General features: G+C 39.5%; 1 long non-coding RNA gene across 1 annotated transcript in view; it reads left to right on the plus strand.

The window, feature by feature from the left end:
* Nucleotides 1-627: 627 nt before the first annotated feature.
* LOC122552031 overlaps nt 628-19,795 on the plus strand; it is a 35,888-nt gene continuing 16,720 nt past the window's right edge. The window contains exon 1 of the long non-coding RNA XR_006312271.1: nt 628-702. This is a non-coding gene — a long non-coding RNA (uncharacterized LOC122552031). The remainder of the gene's footprint in view (nt 703-19,795) is intronic.

Consider the following 19,795-nt stretch of genomic DNA (forward strand, 5'->3'; position numbering starts at 1 on the left):
CATTTTGTGTTCAAGAACATGTACTGCTCACCCACTGGAACAGACTGCATCTCCTGAACCAATTGATCACTTCCTCACATAGCACTCACTAACTCTAAGTTAACCTGGATGTTTACAGTTTCCCTGCCTTGCCTTGCTTCTTTTGCACCTAGCCTCTCAACCAGAGATAACAGAGTCACAGTACTGCTGTATTACCATGCTGTTTAGTGCAGACACAAAACCAAGAAGCTTGTCATGGTTGTCAGTAATTCTCTGTCAAATCAAGAGATATAGCCTTCAGTTAGGAGGCCTGAGCACAAAATGTCAACGGCAGCATCTGATACCAGTCCAGGGGATTGAACATGGTCTGTCAGTCACTCAGGATTGTCAGAGTCAGGATCCTCTCCTCATTAGGAGTCAAATGTTGGGCAGCCCTCCAATCAGTTTTTTCTGCCCTTTTGTGAGCTCCTTTCCTCTTGGAATAAAAGAGAGGGAGAAACAGATATTAAAGGAGTTGGAAGGTGGTGGTGCAGCTGTTATCATTGGTGCTGGCAGGAAATCTCCCAAGTAAGTGAGCAGGGGGTTGGGGTGGGTGAGAGCAAATGACAAAGCTGCTGAAGGCAATAGAAATGTGGTAGAGGAGAGTAACAACAATCAAGACACATTTCATTGGTTGTAAAGCATTTTGAAACAACTAGTGATCATGAAAAGCATGACGAAAATGTAAGTTTTTCTCTTTCTTTTTATTGCCCTCTCTTCCTTTTTTCTCTTATTCTCATTCTTTTGTTTTCTGTCTGCAAAAGTTTGATCAAATATTATAAGTTTTGAAGAGGCTTTAAAAAGTGGGAAGAGAGTTAAACAAGTTAAAGAGATTGATCTGAACTTCAGTCACAGAATCAGCTAGTTAGTGTTGGAGAACTGGAGTTCACAGGCTAGAACATACTGCTTGAATAAGATCAGATGAAGATTTGTAAACAAAGACAAGTGGTGCATTTTCTGCTTTCATCCTTGCTCGCCCTTATTCGGAATGATATGGTGCAGCTGTTACCAAGAACAGCTGAGAGTGGTCGAAATATGGAATGTCTGAGTCTGGAGAGTCGGACAGTTTGACTTGTAATTTCTGTGCTTGGATTTTTTTTGTCTCTCTGTGATACTGTAGTTCACTTTCTCTTCAATCTGCTAGATTCATCTAAATTTTATGTAAACCACTGCTGAGCATGTCAGACTGCAGAAATGTTACCGAACAACTCTTGTCCAATATGAAGCCATCTTAGGAGCAGAGAAGTCATTCCATGCGGCCACAAACTTGGGTTTCATTATGATGGGAAAGGACAATGACAGCAATAGAGAGTTGTACAACCTTCAAGGCAGTTGCCCCATAAATTCCATCACACTAAATATTCAGGTAATACAGGTTACATCATGACTGTACTGAGGGGATATGTCCCTGATTAATTTGCATGTGAATACAATTTTCCCTAGATGCCCTCTTTTCGTGGGGCAGGGTCTTATGAATATATCGGCAGAGGTATTGTTTTCTTTGAACATTAATCTGGTAAATCTTCACCAACTACACATTTTGGATTCTTCATGCACTGTGAATTGTTCAGTGCCCATCCTTATTAATTGTTAACATAATTAATGACATCTGGGTAACACTATCCGAGCTGGTGCCGACAAGCTTTGCTGGCAAACAATTGGCAGTCTTAGCTCTATATCTTTCTTAATCTGTAAAATTGGGTTCTTCTGTGCTTGTGTCTCATGCTCTGCTGCTTTATTTAGCTGCCTGTTCCAATACTTACTATTACAGACACTCTTGAGAATTAAGTATGAGAGAAAAACATCATGAGCCAAGCAGTATCATGACTGAGAGACTCGTTTTTCCAAGAATCAAAGTGAGTGAGGCAAGCAATTCTCCTTTCACAACTAGTTGACTCTAGTTTGTTGCTAAATTGCTTTGCCAAAATGCTATTTTAAATCCTGGCATCTCAACTAGAGGCACTTATAATGTGAAGCACCAAACTGCTCAAATTTGTTTTTTTTATATTTAGTCATATTACAGATGAGCAAGGCATGTTGGCTTGACTTAAAGAACAAAGTTAAAAATCACACAACACCAGGTTATACCAGTTATAGTCTAACAGGTTCATTTCAAATAAACCTGTTAGACTATAACCTGGTGTTATATGATTTTTAACTTTGTCCACCCCATCCCAATACCAGCACATCCACATCACGACTGAAGGGAGTTCCAAATATTGTCTCACGGAGCCATCAATTCTTCCTTATTCCTGAGTTTGTAATGGGAAATCTATTCCACATAGTGACCAATATTGGTTTGGAGAAAAATTTCTGGTTATGACTCCTAAAATTTCAATTTATTTCTGAGCACATAAAGAATGAAGTACACTAGATTGACAAAAACAATCTTTTCAAATTTTAAAACACACCCGCTAAAGTCATACAGTTTAATTGGAAGTAATATCCCAGGTCTGCTAAAATTAAGTGAGAAGAAGCAACAAGAAAACCATCCCATCCTTCCTCACTAATGGTAACACTTATAACATAACTTTTCCCATGTCTGTTGTCTAGACTAAGAAGTCCACATTTCTCCAAGAGTCCCCATTACTTAAAATCTTGAACTAGGAATTACATTTATGGTCATGTTTTGCACATCCTCCAGTACTTAAATGTCTGCATCTGATTCTTCTTGGCCAGTGCACCAGGGGGAAGATTTCCCCAGCCCCAAGGAGGAGGAGTTGGAGGCAGGTGAATCCAGAGAAGAAAAATGAGAAATGACAATTTTAAATGGATCTTTAATGCATTCCCACCACTGGGGAGGTTTCCTTAATGGCAGTGATCTGGATCTGCTGTCCAGACCATGGAGGTGGCCAGCCAGTTGAGGTGATAATGGACCCCATTAGGGTTTTTTTTCCACCATCAAGTAGACTTAGCTGTCATCTTACTACAAGTGACTTCCCTGCACAAGCCGGGTCCATCAGAGTCAGGGGCTAAATTGCCCAGTGACAGCACAGAAGATAGAAAAGGCTGTGCCTGTAGCCCAATCAATTGCTGTGCAGCAGTTTCCCCACAATTCCCACATTCCACCAGCTTTATGAGTCTTCATTGCAATCCTGACACAAAGTCACCTCCTTACAGAGAACTCTTATTGCTCCTGATTTGCCTCAGCAGCAGTCACCTTTCTGGTGAAGCTACACGGCACAATAATTATTAGGACTCTGGTTGGACCAGGAATATTAAGAGTCTGCCAACTGTCATTAATCAGAAGGTGACCACTTAGTGGCTAATTCAGAGGACATATCTTGAAGGATTGTACAATCCAACACAATGTTAGCAAGTGTTGGCTCAGTATATTCAATAAGTCCTGATGTCAGGGTTCTGACTACCTGCAAATTAAGCACAAGATTCAACATGCTATCTATCAATTAAGTTTGATTTCTACTGTAAAGTTTTTTTTTGTCATCATCCAATTGGTTTTGATAATCAATTAATTTAAATTGATCATCAATTTATTTCTGGTTGAGTAAATATGTCACAATTAAAACACAAGTATCAGTATTAGTATCCATTTTCAAAGAGCTAGGAATAATTAATAACACTTAACACTGCTTTGATGTTGAGCCCTAGTTATTTGTCACTGCTTGATTTTGAAAAGGGGCCGTTTTAATCGGGTCTGGCTTGCATCTGTTCTTGGTGAGAGAACCTTATTCCTGCCAAGTAAGTGAACAGCAACACATAAAATGATTACATAGACAAGATGTGACCTTTGGATACCGATGTGATCAGTATTTCAGTCAATTAGGGCACATTAGTTGCCAGGTGCAGATCTTGAATCACAAGTGTAGTCGAATGGTGTGGGAAATTTTTCACTCTTTCAAAAATAAAGAAGACATACATCAAAAATGTGTTGGCAACACACTTCACTGTTATCGCAGTGTATGCAAGACATTATAGGTTCATGCAACTAATTTTTTAGATAGGTTCTTTGATTGTGCAAATTGTACCATGACATTGAGGGTGGCCAGACCACCAGAGTCTTTTGTTTTTATTTCAGAATTTCAAAATCATGATCTAAATTGTAACAGATTTTTCAGGTTAGTCACAGATGCTGGCAGAGGCTTCTTTTTAAAAACTTTATGTGATTCACCATTTGTCTATGATGGGTTGCATGTGCTGCACAAGTACCGTACAATTTGGTGCAAATGTCCTGAATAAAAGAGCTTTTAAAAGTAATCAATTGTGATAGCACATGTGATAAGTGAATATGGCCACTCTCTTTGCATTGGCTTATTTTTCTAAACAACTGCTCAGAGATGTTATTACACACTCATGGAACAGATGGGACTTCAATCCAGGTGTCCTGGTCAGAGTGGAAGGAGATTCTCATGGCCCAGCTCAAACACATGGGTCATTGTGGGTAATATCTTTTCTCAGACAGACAGAGCTAGATAGAGAGTAAATATTCTGTGAATTGGGGAAAAGCTTATTCCTTTTAATAATTTTACTCCTTTGTTAATAATTCAAAGGAACCTAGGTACAGAATCTTCAGTACAAGCTCTTTGGAGAAAAGTAAAAAAAAAGGGGGGTGGCACAGTGGTTAGCACTGCTGCCTCACAGCGCCAGAGACCTGGGTTCAATTCCCGCCTCATGTGATTGACTTTGTGGAGTTTGCACGTTCTCCACGTGTCTGCGTGGGTTTCCTCCTGGTGCTCCAGTTTCCTCCCACAGTCCAAAAATGTGCAGGTTAGGTGAATTGGCATTGCTAAATTGCCCGCAGTGTTAGGGCAATGGGTCTGGGTGGGTTTCGCATTGGCGGGTCGGTGTGGACGTCTTGGGCCAAAGGGCCTGTTTCCACACTGTAAGTAATCTAATCTTTAAAACAAAATCCTGTATCCCTCTGTTCACCTCACTGACAATAGTGCTCCAGTAAATTGTTTTTAATACATAAATTGGATGAAGTGTCCAATGCACAGAAAACATGGATAATTCAAGAAATGCACAAAGCTTGAGCAGATTCCTTTTGCTGAAAAGAATGAATTGCAGTATACTTCTCACAACCATAAGTGAGTCAGATTATGGGCACAACTGATCATCTTGCATTTATGATTGATATAGTTAGTAGCACACAGAGAATACTTTAGTAAGTGCAAACAATTGCATCTAACAGTAGATGTTCCATTTCGGTTTTTCAAGTTCAAGCTAGTTAAGTACAGTTTGCATTCTACCTATCATGAGCAGCCAGAGCAATATATTTTTGAATTGATCAGCCAGTCATTGGAACATATGTCTTAATTGCATCATACTGACACTGAAATTCGAGTGCAACATTGCTCATTTGGGTAGTAGGCAGAACATCTTTTTGGATGGAATGCTGCATCTTATTAGTGGAAAAATACCACTCACATTGCCACTACATAGCAGCAGTGTGAAATGACTTGCTCAAGTTATCTTAAATTAAGCAATTTATCTTAACATCTTAAAGGCTCTGTCTTTCCAGGATAATTTCAGTTAGATCAGGCCCTGTTTGATCTGAAAGTGGCCGCTTTTAATTCATTTCTGAACCTAACAATAATTTGATCAAGATTGCTATTGTCCTACAGGTTAGGTTTGATTATTAGATTAGATTCCCTTTAGTGTGGAAACAGGCCCTTCAGCCCATCAAGTCCACATTGATCCTCCGAAGAGTAACCCACCTGGAGTCATGTCCCCTTACTAATGCACCTAGCACTACGAGCAACTTAGCATGACCAATCTACCTAACTTGCACATCTTTGGACTGTGGGAGGAAACCCACGCAGGCACAGGGAGAATATACAAACTCCACACAGACAGTCGCCCGAGGCTGGAATTGAACCTAGGTCCCGTGAAGCAGCAGTGCTAACCACTGGGCCACAGTGCCACCCTGATTCTGTTCCTGCACTGAGTTTGCAAGGTCAGGGTCATACTTACATGATTGATGATAATGAAAACAAGAACACAAGAATAGGAGCATAAACAGTTCAAATGGTTGATTGAGCCTATTCTAACATTTAATATAATCATGGATGATCTTGGGTTTCATCTCCACCTTCTTAACTGTTATCCACATTATCTATTCCAGCCTTAGATGTATTCAATTATGTAGTATCCACAATCCTCTGGCGGTAGAGAATTTCATAGATTTACAACTCTTTGAGCGAAGCAATCATTCCTCATCTCAGTCCTAAATGATTGACACCCTATCCTAAGACTGTTTCTAGATTTTAGATTCCATGACTAGTGGAAACAAGCTCTCATCACCTACTCAATCAAATCCCTTCAGAACTTTGTATATCTCAATTAGATCACTGCTTGTTCTTCCAAACTGTAGAGAACATGGTCAATAAGATCAATATGAAATTGTGTGTACCTTTCGAGACTAAACATATAAGTTGAAAGGTGAAGGAAGATGGTACACTTCTGGCTTTGTTTCTCTTTCTATTACCAGGAGGTACCAGAATGCAGCATCAATAAATCATTGGTGGTGTGTCAGCACCACATATATTTTACATTGACTGATTATATCATGCTGAGGGCAACAATCGACAGTTAGAAATCTTGCATGATGATTATAGGAGAATAAGGAAGATGGCAACAAGAATGTAATATGGTCTCTCACTCTCTTTGGAGAAGGTGACTTTTCTTATTGATTGTTTTATGAAAGCTTCAATGTTAACTTGTGTTTCATCTGTTTGTACCCTTCTTTGATTTCACTGTTAGAAGTATGCATCCACATTCATTATGTTGTTACTAGCAACACAGGAATTAGTTATCGCTGTGATTGTATTAAAATATTATCATACTACATAGTAATAGTGAGGCTCTGACATTTCTATTTGGTTCATTGTGTTATATTTTTAACAACATCTAGATATAATCTAACTTTTATGGGTCAATAATAATATTGTAAACATATTTATAACTATTTCCTAGATATATGACTGCATTCTAATTTCTTCTTCTATTAATTCTTACTTTGAGATATTTTATTCACTCTGATATCTCCAAGAAACTTCATCCAACTCCTTTTCACTCAGCACTACGTACTCAATTCTCATGTGTTCTCTACCTAAGTTGCTTCAAAGGAAAACAATAAAGCAATTGAAATGAGAGAAAGTGTAAAGGGAAAGCTCTGTAGGTCTGGTAGCATCCATGCAGAAACATGACTCTTCTTTGAATCTGAAGGAGGAGAAAAATGATGACTTTAAACTATGGGTAAAGTGGGATTGGAAGCAATGTAACAGTTGGTGAGCATGCGCAGAGCAAAAGACAAAGAGAGTGTTTCTTTTTCATTCATTCGTTTGGTGTAGACATTGCTGGCTTGGCCAGTATTTATTGCCCATTAAAAGTTACCCTTGAGGATATGGTGATAAGCTGCCTTTTTGAACTGCAACTCTCAATTTGGGGAAGATAGACCCACACTGCCATTAGGAAGGGTATTCCAGGATTTGACACATCGACATGGAGGAACAGCAATATATTATCAGGTCAGAATGAGTGACCTGGTGTGGAACATGCAGGTGGTGGTGTTACCTTATATCTCCTACCCTTTTCCATTTTGACAATAGTGGTTATGGATTTGGAAGGTACTATCTAAGAAATCTGCAGTGTATGTTGTTGGCGCTGCTGATACTGAGCATCGGTGCTGGAGGGAATAGATGCTTGTAGATGTGGTGCCAATCAAACAGGATGCTTTGTCCTGGATGGTGGTCAAGCTTCTTGAGTGCTGTTTGGGCTGTGTTTATTTAGGCAAGCTGCAAATATTCTATCACACGCCTGACTTGTGTCTTATGGATGGGCTTTGCGTAGTCAGAAAAGGTGAGCTGTGTTGTGCAGAATTCATTTCCCCTAACCTGCTCTTGCAGATACAGTAATTAATAGTAAGTCTAGTTCAGCTTCTGGTCAATGGCAACCACTAGGATGTTGACGATGGGGAGATTCAGTGAGAATAACAAGGGGTGATGGTTATCTTCTTTCTCATTGAAAATATCACTGACTGGCACTTCTATGGCATAAATTTCACTAGCCATTTGTCAGCCCAAACCTGGACGGTATCCAAGGCTTGCTGCATTTCAAAACATACTGGTTCAGTATCTGAAGAATGTCAAATCGTCCTAACATTGTGCAATCATCAACGAACATTGCCACTTCTGGCCTTGTAATGGAGCTTAGGCCATCGATGAAGCAGCTAAAGATGGTCGGTTCTACTACATGAGGAGCTGCTGCAGAGGTATCCTGGAGCTGCGATAATTGATCATTAACAACCAGGTCTGTTCTTTTATGCTAGACATGATTCTAAACAATGGAGAATTTTTCTCCCTAATTCCTACTGACTACTTTTTCTCAGGATCCTTGATGCCACACTTGGTCAAATGCAGCTTTAATGTCAAAGGCAGTCACTGTCACCTCACCTCTGAAGTTACAGAATCACAGAATCGCAGAACTGTTACAGCACAGAAGAAGGCCTTTCAGCCCATCATGCCTGGACTTGTTCCATTATTTAATGTCAATCTCCTCCCTTTTCCTCATATCCCTGCATGCCATTTCTATCCAAAACAATCATCCAAAGATCTCTTGAATGTTACAAATTCACCTTGCCTCTCCCACATTTTTCCAGGCAGTGCATTCAATACATTGTGTGGAAAAGATTTTTGTGCACTATGCTTGCTTCATTTACATATTACTTTCAATCTACTCCCTCGCTTTTTTCTCTTTTAAAAGTGGACACAGCTATTCCCTGTCCTCTTTACCCAGCTCACTCAAGATCTTGAAAACCTCTCAAAATCTCCACTCAGCCTCCTTCTCTCTGAAGAGAATAATCCACCATCTTTGATCTATCCTATTAACTGAAGTTTTTTTTATTTCTAGAACCACTCTTATAAATCGATTCTGCACTTTCTCCAGTGCGTTCACATCTTTCCCATAAAGTGGTGCTCATAATGGTACACAGCACTCCAGCTGAGGTCTACCAAGTGTCTTGTACCTGTTCAAAATCACGCAACGCCAGGTTATAGTCCAACTGATTTATTTGGAAGTACTGGCTGTCTGAGCGCTGCTCCTTTATCAGGTAACTAGTGGAGCAAGATCATAAGACACAGAATTTAGAGCAAAAGATCAGTGTCATGCAATTAAAACGATATACCTCGATTATCTGAACGAAACGGGAGTATTTTGTTTGAATAATTGAATGTTTGGATAATACAGTTTAGCCAAGCATTGGGATCTTGCGATCATATTCGGATAATTAAAAATTCAGATAATTGATGATCGGATAATCAAGGTCCCTCTGTATTGAATAAACCTAGATTACTGTTAAGTTTTTCATCTTTTAGAATGGGTTGCAGGTTTCAGTTCATTAATATGTAAATCCCAGAATTTGTTTTGAGTCACATTCTAGAGATAATTTAAGGTTTTATAAAGAAAGGTGACATCTCAGCTCAGACAATATATTAAAGCTGTGAGGTTAGAGTCTGTCTGTATCCCAATCTTGAGTCAGACTGGTTCTATTTCCAAAGTAGGAATTTATAAAACGTTATCTGCATTGACTGCCTGCAGGTTGTGTGCTTTTTGAGCAAAAATATAATATATCTGCAAATTTAATTCTGCAAATGCAAATTCACCCCATAGACGTATGTGTGTATGGGCGTGCGTGTGCATGTGAGGGACAGAGTGTGAAAGTGAGCATGTGAGTGTGAATGCATGTCAGAGAGTGTGTGTTTGTGTGCAACAATCGCCAAACAGGGATGTTCCTTCCAAGTTGTGGAACACTTCCGCGGTCAGGGACATTCAGCCTTGGATTTTCGGATGACCATCCTCCAAGGTGGACTTCAGGATATGCAACAACTCAGAATGGCTGAGCAGAGGCTGCTGGCCAAGTTCAGTACCCATGGGGATAGCCTCAACTGGGACCTTGGGTTCATGTCACACTACAGGTGACCCCACTACACTATACACTCTCATACACAAACACAACACACACGCTCTTACATACTCACATAGACCCTCTCTCATTCACATGCTCTGTCTCTCTCAGACACACACACACCCCCCATACTGACAGCTATGCACACACCCTCTCACAGGCGCATACTCTGCCACAGCCACACACACACTGTACCAAGCATGCACAAACACACTCTCTGTTGCGCATTCACACTCACACACGCCCACTCAGACTTTCTCTCTCTCCCTTACATGCACACATGCGCGGGCACAAACACACACACACACACAGCACACACACACACACACACACGTCTATGGGATGTATTTGCATTTGCAGAATTGAATTTGCAGATACATTCTGTTTTTGCTCAAAAAGCACACAACCTGCAGGCAGTCAATTCATATAACAATTTATAAATTCCTACTTTGGAAATAGAACCAGTCTGACTCAAGATTGGGATACAGATAGAGTCGAACCTCATACCTTTAATACATTGTCTTAGCTGAGATGTCACCTTTTTTGTACAAAACCTTAAGTTATCTCGAAACTGTGACTTAAAACAAGTTCTGGGATTTACATCTTAATGAACCGAAACCTGCAATCCATTCTAAAAGATGAAAGGCTTAACAGCAATCTAGGTTGGTTCAAAATATCTTTTTAATTGCATGACACTGTGATCTTTTGTGATAAATTTTGTGTCTTATGATCCTGCTCTACTAGTTACCTGATGAAGAAGCAGTGGTCGAAAAGCTAATACTTCCAAATAAATCAGTTGGACTATAACCTGATGTTGCATGATTTTTAACTTTGTCCACCCCAGTCCAACACCGGCTCCTCCATATCATTGTACAAGTTCAACATGACCTCTCTGCTCACTTCTTTTATCCATGTTTAAATCAATGCTGCAATAACACGATCAAGCAGAGTCAGCATGGTATCATGAAGGGAAAATCATGCCTGATAAATTTATAATAATTCTTTGAGGAGGTAACAAGCAGAATAGATAAAGGGGAAGCAGTGGATGAAATATATTGTAAATTTGAGAGCACACTTAGTAAGGTACCACAAGTTAGACTAAGCTAGGAGCTGTGTTATTGGAGGTAATATACTAGCATGGTTAGAGAATTGGCTAACTAATAGATGGCACAGTATTCAGATAAGCTGGACATTTTCAGAATGGTAACTTAATGGAATACCATAGGGATCAGTCCTGCAGTCACAATTATTTACAACATAGGTTGATGACTTGAATGAGGAAAGTGAATGTAGAATAGCCTTGTTTGTGTCTGACACAAAAATAGGAGGAAAGGCAAGTGGGGGAATGACACAAAGAGTCTGCAGAGAGATATACACAGACTAAGTGAGTGGGAAATAACTTAGCAGATGGAATATAATGTAGAAAGTGTGAGCTTATGCATTTTGGCAGGAAGAATATAAGAGTTTAATAGCTCAGTAAACAGCCTGTTGCTAACTAAATGCCGCTTGAAAGCACTGCTAATGACTCCTTCCATCATTTTGTTGATAATCCAGAGCAGACTGATAGGGTGGTATTTGTCTAGCTTGGATTTGTCCTACTTGTTGTGTACAGCATATGTCTGGGAATTCTTCCCCATTTTCAGTTTGATGCCAGTATTGTAGTGCACTGGAATAACTTGGCCATGAGCGCAATGATTTCTGGAGCACACATCTTCAGTACAATTGCAGAGTGTTGACAGGGCCCACAATCTTTGAAGTATCTCATGCCTCCAACCATTTCTTGACAGCATGTAGACCGAATCAAATTGGCGGAAGGCTGGTCTCTCTCATGCTGGGGACTGCTGGAGACGGCTGAGATAGATCAACCACTCAACACTTTTAGCTGAAGGTTATTGCAAATGCTTCAGCCTTACTCTTTTCGAATAAAATAAGTCAAAGAACTGCAGATGCTGAAATAATCAAAAACATAAATAGCAGGAAAAGCTCTGCAAGCATGGCAGCATCTGTGAAGGGAAAACAAAGCCAATATCTTGAGTCCAATGACCCTATTTTTGTTTTCTCTCCACAAATGCTGAGAGATCTGAGATTCTCCAGCAATTTCTGTTTTTGTTTGCTTTTTCTACTTATCCCTCATCATTGAGGATGAGAATATTTGTGGAGCCTCTTCCTGCAGTGAATTTTTCTTTTTGTCCACCACCATTCACAACTGGATGTGACTGGAATGGCGAGCTTTGATCTGATTTGTTGGTTGTGGAATCACTGAAGCCTACCTATAACTTGCAGTTTATACTGTTTGCTATACAGTGGTCATGTTTTGTCGGTTCACCAGTTTGACACCTCATTTTTCAGTATTCCTGGTGTGGCTCCTGACATGCCCTCCTGCACACTTGAACCAGCTTGATGGTCAAAGTAGAATGGGTATATACCGGTCCATTAGATTGTAGATTGTAATATATATCCAATGCAAAATTTCTTAGAATGGGCAAAGAAATAAAATGTCTCCTCCACAGAAGGTTTCCATGCTTGCCCAGGCCTGTGGGTTCACTGAGTGGCACACAATATCTGGAGGCTTTGTTCTGGACAACAGGAAGACTCAGTGAGGATATTGGTGAGGATTTGTGGGAGATACTGAGTAGGGAAATGAGAATATTCATCAGAAAGTACATTATCTTTACCACGCTGTAGTGCAGCATCATTGGCTCTAGCAACCTAGGTAGGACTTATTTAGCCACAAGTTTCCATTGAATGAAGTCATCATTCATCATCATTCAGTGAATATATTGATGCTGCAGTGTCCAGCAGCCACTGATTAAGTCCAACTATAAATGCAGCTGAGTTAAGTTTACACATTGATGGAAACTTTAGAGAATCCTGATGCTCCCTCATTCAATCTTTACAAAGCTTATTCATTTCATTTCATCAGCACTATACAAAGAATAGCTTTCCTCAGGTCAGGTTAGAATTTTGGGTGATGTTAAGAGTAGTGAGCCACTTTATTTACACCCTTACAGCTGCAGCTAAAATAATAGTTGATCACACAGCTGATGATGAATAGTGAACATACATTTAAGAATGTGATCCTTGGTTCACAACAAAATTTCACCCATGCCACCGATGTGCTTTCAGAAGATTTTGTTTCTTCTCGCTGCCATCTTTGTTAAGTGCAGTGCTGGGGTTTGCAGCAGGTTTAGAGCAGCCTGCCCTATCATGGAGCCTGTTGGCCTTGGAGATTTGCGGCAGGAAACCCCAGGGGCATTTGTGTCTGCAGAGTCCAGAAATACTGAGAATATCTTGGCTAGATACAAGTTCACCCTCTCAACTTCTGGGGTGCCTGCCTGTGGTGGTTCCACTCTTGGCTGAGTGGTTACATGCACCACATTGTCTCCTTGTGAGAAAGGACACCTTGTGGAAGATCAAGGTCCCTCAAGTCCATGTTGGCTTTCTGCCTGTGCTAAGCCCCCAATGATGACAATGATGGAGTGCAGGTCTGTGCACATATGTAGAAGACACTGAGTACTCTGCATGGCAGCTGCAGTCTTCCTGGAGACAGGCAGACACAAACATACTGGAGTAAATATGATATAGATGGTGTAGATGCACTCACCCAAGCTTTGATCCATTTTTCTGAGTATCCATGGCAAACCTGCCAGTTGTTCCTGTGTTAGATTGTACATGTTGATGAAATCATTCGTGACTAACACTATATAGGTCCTCTCCTGCATGATGCCGAGCAGTTGCCTGGTCGTTGGCCATCCTCTGAGTACCAGTGACCTGGGGAACATTTCCTTGGCCAACTATGGACTCATGGCAATGATATCTTCACTTGACTATGTTCCTGAGATTAATATAGCTAATGTGCCATTGAGAACTTCGTATCTAAACCGATGTGGGCGTAAGTGAATGTCTTGCTCATGCTTATTCTGAGATGGAGGAGGACATGCTGGCTGGGGAGGCTGTTCTCTTCAAGTTGGACAGATATGCAGATGCTATTGTTGCCTGCAGAAGATAAATGGGTGAGAGTGTTGTGAAATAGGATTAGAAGCTTGGGCATGTCAAGAAAACATTCACCATGGTAGTGATGAGAGAGTGGCACTGCACTTGAAAATGAATTCTACTGGGACATGGAGGTATCGGCATCACCACATGAGCTGTCACTATTGTACCCGCTAGTCTCAAGGGTTCTCTCTTTGTACGGGGGAGAAGACAGATGTAAGGCACGTTGCCCCTGTCTTGATCCTCTGTGCCCTATCATGAGTCATTTTCTCATGGAATGAGACAAAGCAAAGGATTGAGTGAGAGCAAAGTGACTGACACAGTTGTTAGTGTTAATGCAGGTCATTGAATGGGACTGCCGTGTGGTGGAGGAGTGAGTAGGAAGTGCAGAGGGCAGGAAGGGTCAGTAGTTTGGGAAGAGGGCTTGCGTGAGAGTGATTGAGGGAAGATGGTACATGTATTATTGAAAGTTGTTGACCATGAGATGTGGTGAGAGGCAGGTGCTGTATCAGAGTTATAATAAATATGAGGTAGAAAAAAAGAGGATAGAACAAAAATTAATTAAATTATTTTCGGGATTCCTTAGAATTTTGGACACTGCACCGATCTAGGTGACAACCTCAGACAGGCTGCTTAGACTTGGTGCCATGGTCTTGCTTGGTGTTCCTGAGGAAAGAGGGCAGTTCTCCTGTCCACCATATCATCAATCAAGACCTCCAGCCCCTTGTGGGAAAAGGCTTTATGGCGCCAGTGGGAAACCCAGAGTATCCAGCAGTACAAGCATTTCCACTGCTACTGAGTGCAATCACGGAATCATGGATTCCCTACAATGTGGAAGCAGGCCATTCAGCTCATCAAATCCACAACAACCCTCTGAAGAGAATCCTACACAGACCTACAACCCATCCTGTCCCTATGACTCTGCATTTCCCATGACCAAATTACTTAACCTGCACATCTTTTGACTGTGGGAGGAAACCAGAGCACCCACAGGAAACCCATGCAGACACAAGGAGAAGGTTAGAAACTCTATACAACCAGTCAGCTCTGGAATCAAACCTGTGTCCCTGGCACTGTGAGTCACCGTGTCACCTAATATGTGAAAGTGGTACTGCAGGGAAGTGATGGATAATTAATGAGATGAGCAGTATAAAACTGGATGAGAAAACTTACTGGAGCTCACAGAGAGAAACCTTCTATAAAATTCCTTTGGATTGACACTTTGCTGATTTTTTGGAAACTTCAGCTCTATGTTTCTAATCACATCAAGCAATGAAAATGCAACATAAAACAGAAAAACAACAATGTATTAAATAACTTTGAAGCATATTTTGATAATCAACAATGAATGCTGTTATAAAGTATGGTTACAGGTAGTATAAACTGAAAGAAATAACATTGCAGACTTCTGTTTTACATAGTATGCTGCTGTAACAAATTGAGACTTAAACTTTGCATAATCAAGCAGATCTCACCATGTAAAATCTATGCTTCCATATATTTTAGGCAAGCTGCTGGATCACTATTTTAAAGCTATTCTCTGCTATAGGTTCTTGATTTGGTGATTTACCAAATCTACTATAGAAAATTTGTACACACCAGGTTCTGAAAGATATTGTCTTTGCCTAACTGAACTTTCAAGCTGCCATTCATCATAGCTTAATTTTAAATATCATGACTACAGATGGTAAGTATAAGGAATCTGTAAAACAAAAATATTAACTATAGATATATATAATTTGGTTAGCAGGGTTAGATCACATAGAATGCAGGGAGAACTAGCCATTTGGATACAGAACTGGCTTGAAGGTAGAAGACAGAGGGTGGTGGTGAAGGACTGCTTTTCAGAAAGGAGGCCTGTGACAAGTAGTGTTCCGCAAGAATCGATGCTGAGTCCACTGCTTTTCATCATTTATATGAACAATTTAGATGTGAATAGGAAGTATATTTAGTAGGTTTGCAAATGACACCAAAGTTGGAGGTGTAGTGGACAGCGACTAATACAATTAATGAAAAATTCGTGAGGAGTGTTGCTGAACAAAGAGACCTTGGAGTGTAGGTTCATAGTTCCTTGAAAGTGGAGTCTCAGGTAACTAGGATAATGAAGAAGGCGTTTGGTATGCTTGCCTTTATTGGTCAGAGTATTGAGTACAGGAGTTGGGAGGTCATGTTGCGTCTGTACAGGACATTAGTTAGGTCACTTTTGGAATATTGCTTGCAATTCTGGTGTAATTTGGTCAGCAGGGTTAGATCACATAGAATGCAGGGAGAACTAGCCATTTGGATACAGAACTGGCTTGAAGGTAGAAGACAGAGGGTGGTGGTGAAGGACTGTTTTTCAGAAAGGAGGCCTGTGACAAGTAGTGTTCCGCAAGAATCAATGCTGAGTCCACTGCTTTTCATCATTTATATAAACAATTTAGATGTGAATAGGAAGTATATTTAGCAGGTTTGCAAATGACACCAAAGTTGGAGGTGTAGTGGACAGCGACTAATACAATTAATGAAAAATTCGTGAGGAGTGTTGCTGAACAAAGAGACCTTGGAGTGTAGGTTCATAGTTCCTTGAAAGTGGAGTCTCAGGTAACTAGGATAATGAAGAAGGCGTTTGGTATGCTTGCCTTTATTGGTCAGAGTATTGAGTACAGGAGTTGGGAGGTCATGTTGCGTCTGTACAGGACATTAGTTAGGTCACTTTTGGAATATTGCTTGCAATTCTGGTGTACCTCCTATTGGAAGGATGTTGTGAAACATTGAAAGGGTTCAGAAAAAGTTTACAAGGGTATTGCCAGAGTTGGAGGGTTTCAACTATAGGGAGAGGCTGAACAGGCTGGGACTGTTTTCCCTGGAGCATCTGAGGGTGAGGGGCGACCTTATAAAGATTTATAAAGTCATGAGGGGCATGGATAGGGTGAATAGATAAGGTCTTTTCCCTGATTTGGGGAATTCTAAAACTAGAAGGCATAGGTTTGGGTGAGAGGAGAAAGGTTTAAAAGGGGACTTTAGGGGCAATTGTTTCAAGCGAAGGGTGGTGTACATATGGAATGAGCTGCCAGAGGAAGTGGGTCGGCAGGTAAAATTAAAACATTTATAAGGCATCTGGATGGATACATAATAGGAAGGGTTTAGAGGGGTATGGGCCAAGTACTGGCAAATAGGACTAGATTAGGTTGGGATATCTGGTCGGCATGGACAAGTTGGAACGAAGAGTCTGCTTCCATGCTGTACATCTCTATGACTCTGTGAGTCAATTAGTCAATAATGTCTTCACTCACCTTTCTCTAACTGAAATATTAATGATCATTTCAAAATGATTACATCCAATATTATTGCAAAAACAAACTAGAGTCAAATAATTGGAGGCAAACATTTCTTTATTATTTGTTTTCATCTGATCAAAAATGCTCAAAGTTACTCAGAGTGTTAAAACAATGCTGTTCACTATTAACCTCAACAAAAGCCTGCCCACAAAAATGTAACGATCTCTCTTCCCAGACCTCCCTTTCCCAATGGTAAAGTTGGCCCAGGTTCAAGGTAATGTGCAGACAATGGCAGTAAACAAGGTAACAGTGAACCAGATTTGGGCATTCTCACAGACAGCAAAAGTGGAAACCAAAAGCACGTTTTTTTTTAATTTAAGTTGTCAGATAGTGAAACAAATGACTATGACTATGGATTGAAACACAAAGTTAAAACAGTAGAAATAAACTTAGAAAGTAGTATGTTAGAAATATGCAGATTTCAAAAGTGGAAAAAACTTGAAATAACAAATATAAAATTCATAGAATCCGAATCATACAGCACAGAATATTATTTTTATAAAGCCAACAAATATGTTTATCAGTAATTATGTTGTTAGTAGACCATTAAAACCCAGTTGCACTTTACTTAAAAATATCTACTTCTGACAAAGATTTCTAAAGCAAGACTGATACCATAAAAGACTTAGTTATTGCATTCTGGTCATACTTTAGAGCATATTCTTTAGAGGAATTTTAAATCATTGACAGCAACTTCTGACTCTGTTTTTAGTTTCTGTGCATTTCTAGAGTCACAAGTTTTCTGTCAGCTCCAGTGGCTTAATGTCTGCAGATTCTAACAGCTTTCCCACTATTACTAGCACAAAACTGAAGTCATTATGGTGTTACTGAACTACTGAGAATGTCATGCCTTAGAATGTAGAATGTTAATTCCATTAATGTTTTGTTTGCCATTGTTGCAAATTTGTCTTTTATTAATATTCAGTATTGTTTTAGTAATTTATTAATATATAGTTATTGTTTTCTTTCATCCAGGAGTCCATTAAATATTCTAGAATATTTTGTAAAACTTAGGTATTTCTGAAACCAGAATGTAGGTGAAGATTGTAGACACATTTAGAATGTGATACTCATTAAGAGTCTTAACATCTACCTAACTTGTTGCATTCTATTTTGGTTTATTCAACCTTCTCTGACTTATGTTAATGGAAAATTCTAAGGGATGTTGAAAATGTAGAAAATTAACATCTGCACCTTCCTATAAAAAGACTTAGATCAAAATGATGGGATGACAAAGGAAATTATTTAGAAATAAATAGTTAACATATTTATTTTTGTAATCTTATTTCAATTAAGATTGGAAATGTGAGCTTGCATTACAGTAATTATCCACACAAACCTGACAATCTAGTAATCAGTTCTTCAAATAAATTATGCTCACATACAAATTGTAAGAAAATGCTCTTGAATGAAAGCCTATCTCAGCCAATGTACTTTTGTATGGCAACAACTTTCGTTAAGACAACAAACTGATTATAAATTTGCTTAACAAAATATATGGATAAATTGCAATCCATGTTGCTGTTGAATTATTCAGACTTTCTCATGTATGGGATAACATGTATTAAATGGAATTTACTAAATGTCTAGTATTTATCACAGACGGAATATTCAATTGTACCAGATTTATCACACAAAAACAGGAATTTTAATTTGTTCAGCTTTCAACTTCTGTTCATTTTAATACATCAATCTCTTACTTATGTTTTTAAGTTTTGATATTTTTCAAAAACTGTGATCACATCACATGCCTACTTAATTGACAATTTTTTTCTTCACCATTGGCAATTTGAGTGATTACAAGGTTTCACACTGAACAGCATGAGATTCAATAACAAATCCTCCATTCTGAAGAGCATATTGTAACTTGGAGTATAGCCTGACAGGTTTGGTCACAAAGAGAGTGCTTCTGCAACAAAAGGCTAATGAATGCCATTTGGTAGCTTGTGGTCAGACTCGCACTTTAACTGGCAGTTGCCACAAAAAGCTATGTTTCAGTAACTCTCATACAATGCCAAATCACAACCAGATTTATCATCTTGCCGACACATGGGTCGCTGCCCTGAAAACACTATTAGCTGGTATGGAAAAAAACAGTAAACCTATTTCAGCATGGAGTTCTGTTCTTTTCAAAATGCAAATTGCAAGTCATTGTATTCATCCTATATAATAGCATTAATTAGGCATGCATACAACTATAGGAAATGTCCAAAGCGCACAGTGCAGACAGTAGGTCACTTTACATAAATATCTATGGCATGTGATATAATTTGTTCTGGTATGAATCCTGGAGCATTGACCTCAGTACTTAACATTATATTCAATGCATGTTTGCCTATGTAATCATGTTGCCACCAGGTTTGTCGCCTGCTTTATTTAAAAAATGAGAACAATAAATTCACCACATTAAAAACTTAGTTTATTATCATGTCTTTGGGATTATTATGAAGGTTTTGTTAATCATTCAGCATGCATATATCTGGACTATTATACTGACTCTGCTCATGGTCATTGAAAACAGGGCACATTTTTCTTGATCTTT

This window comes from Chiloscyllium plagiosum, chromosome 7, assembly GCF_004010195.1.
Source record: "Chiloscyllium plagiosum isolate BGI_BamShark_2017 chromosome 7, ASM401019v2, whole genome shotgun sequence".
Taxonomy (NCBI): domain Eukaryota; kingdom Metazoa; phylum Chordata; class Chondrichthyes; order Orectolobiformes; family Hemiscylliidae; genus Chiloscyllium; species Chiloscyllium plagiosum.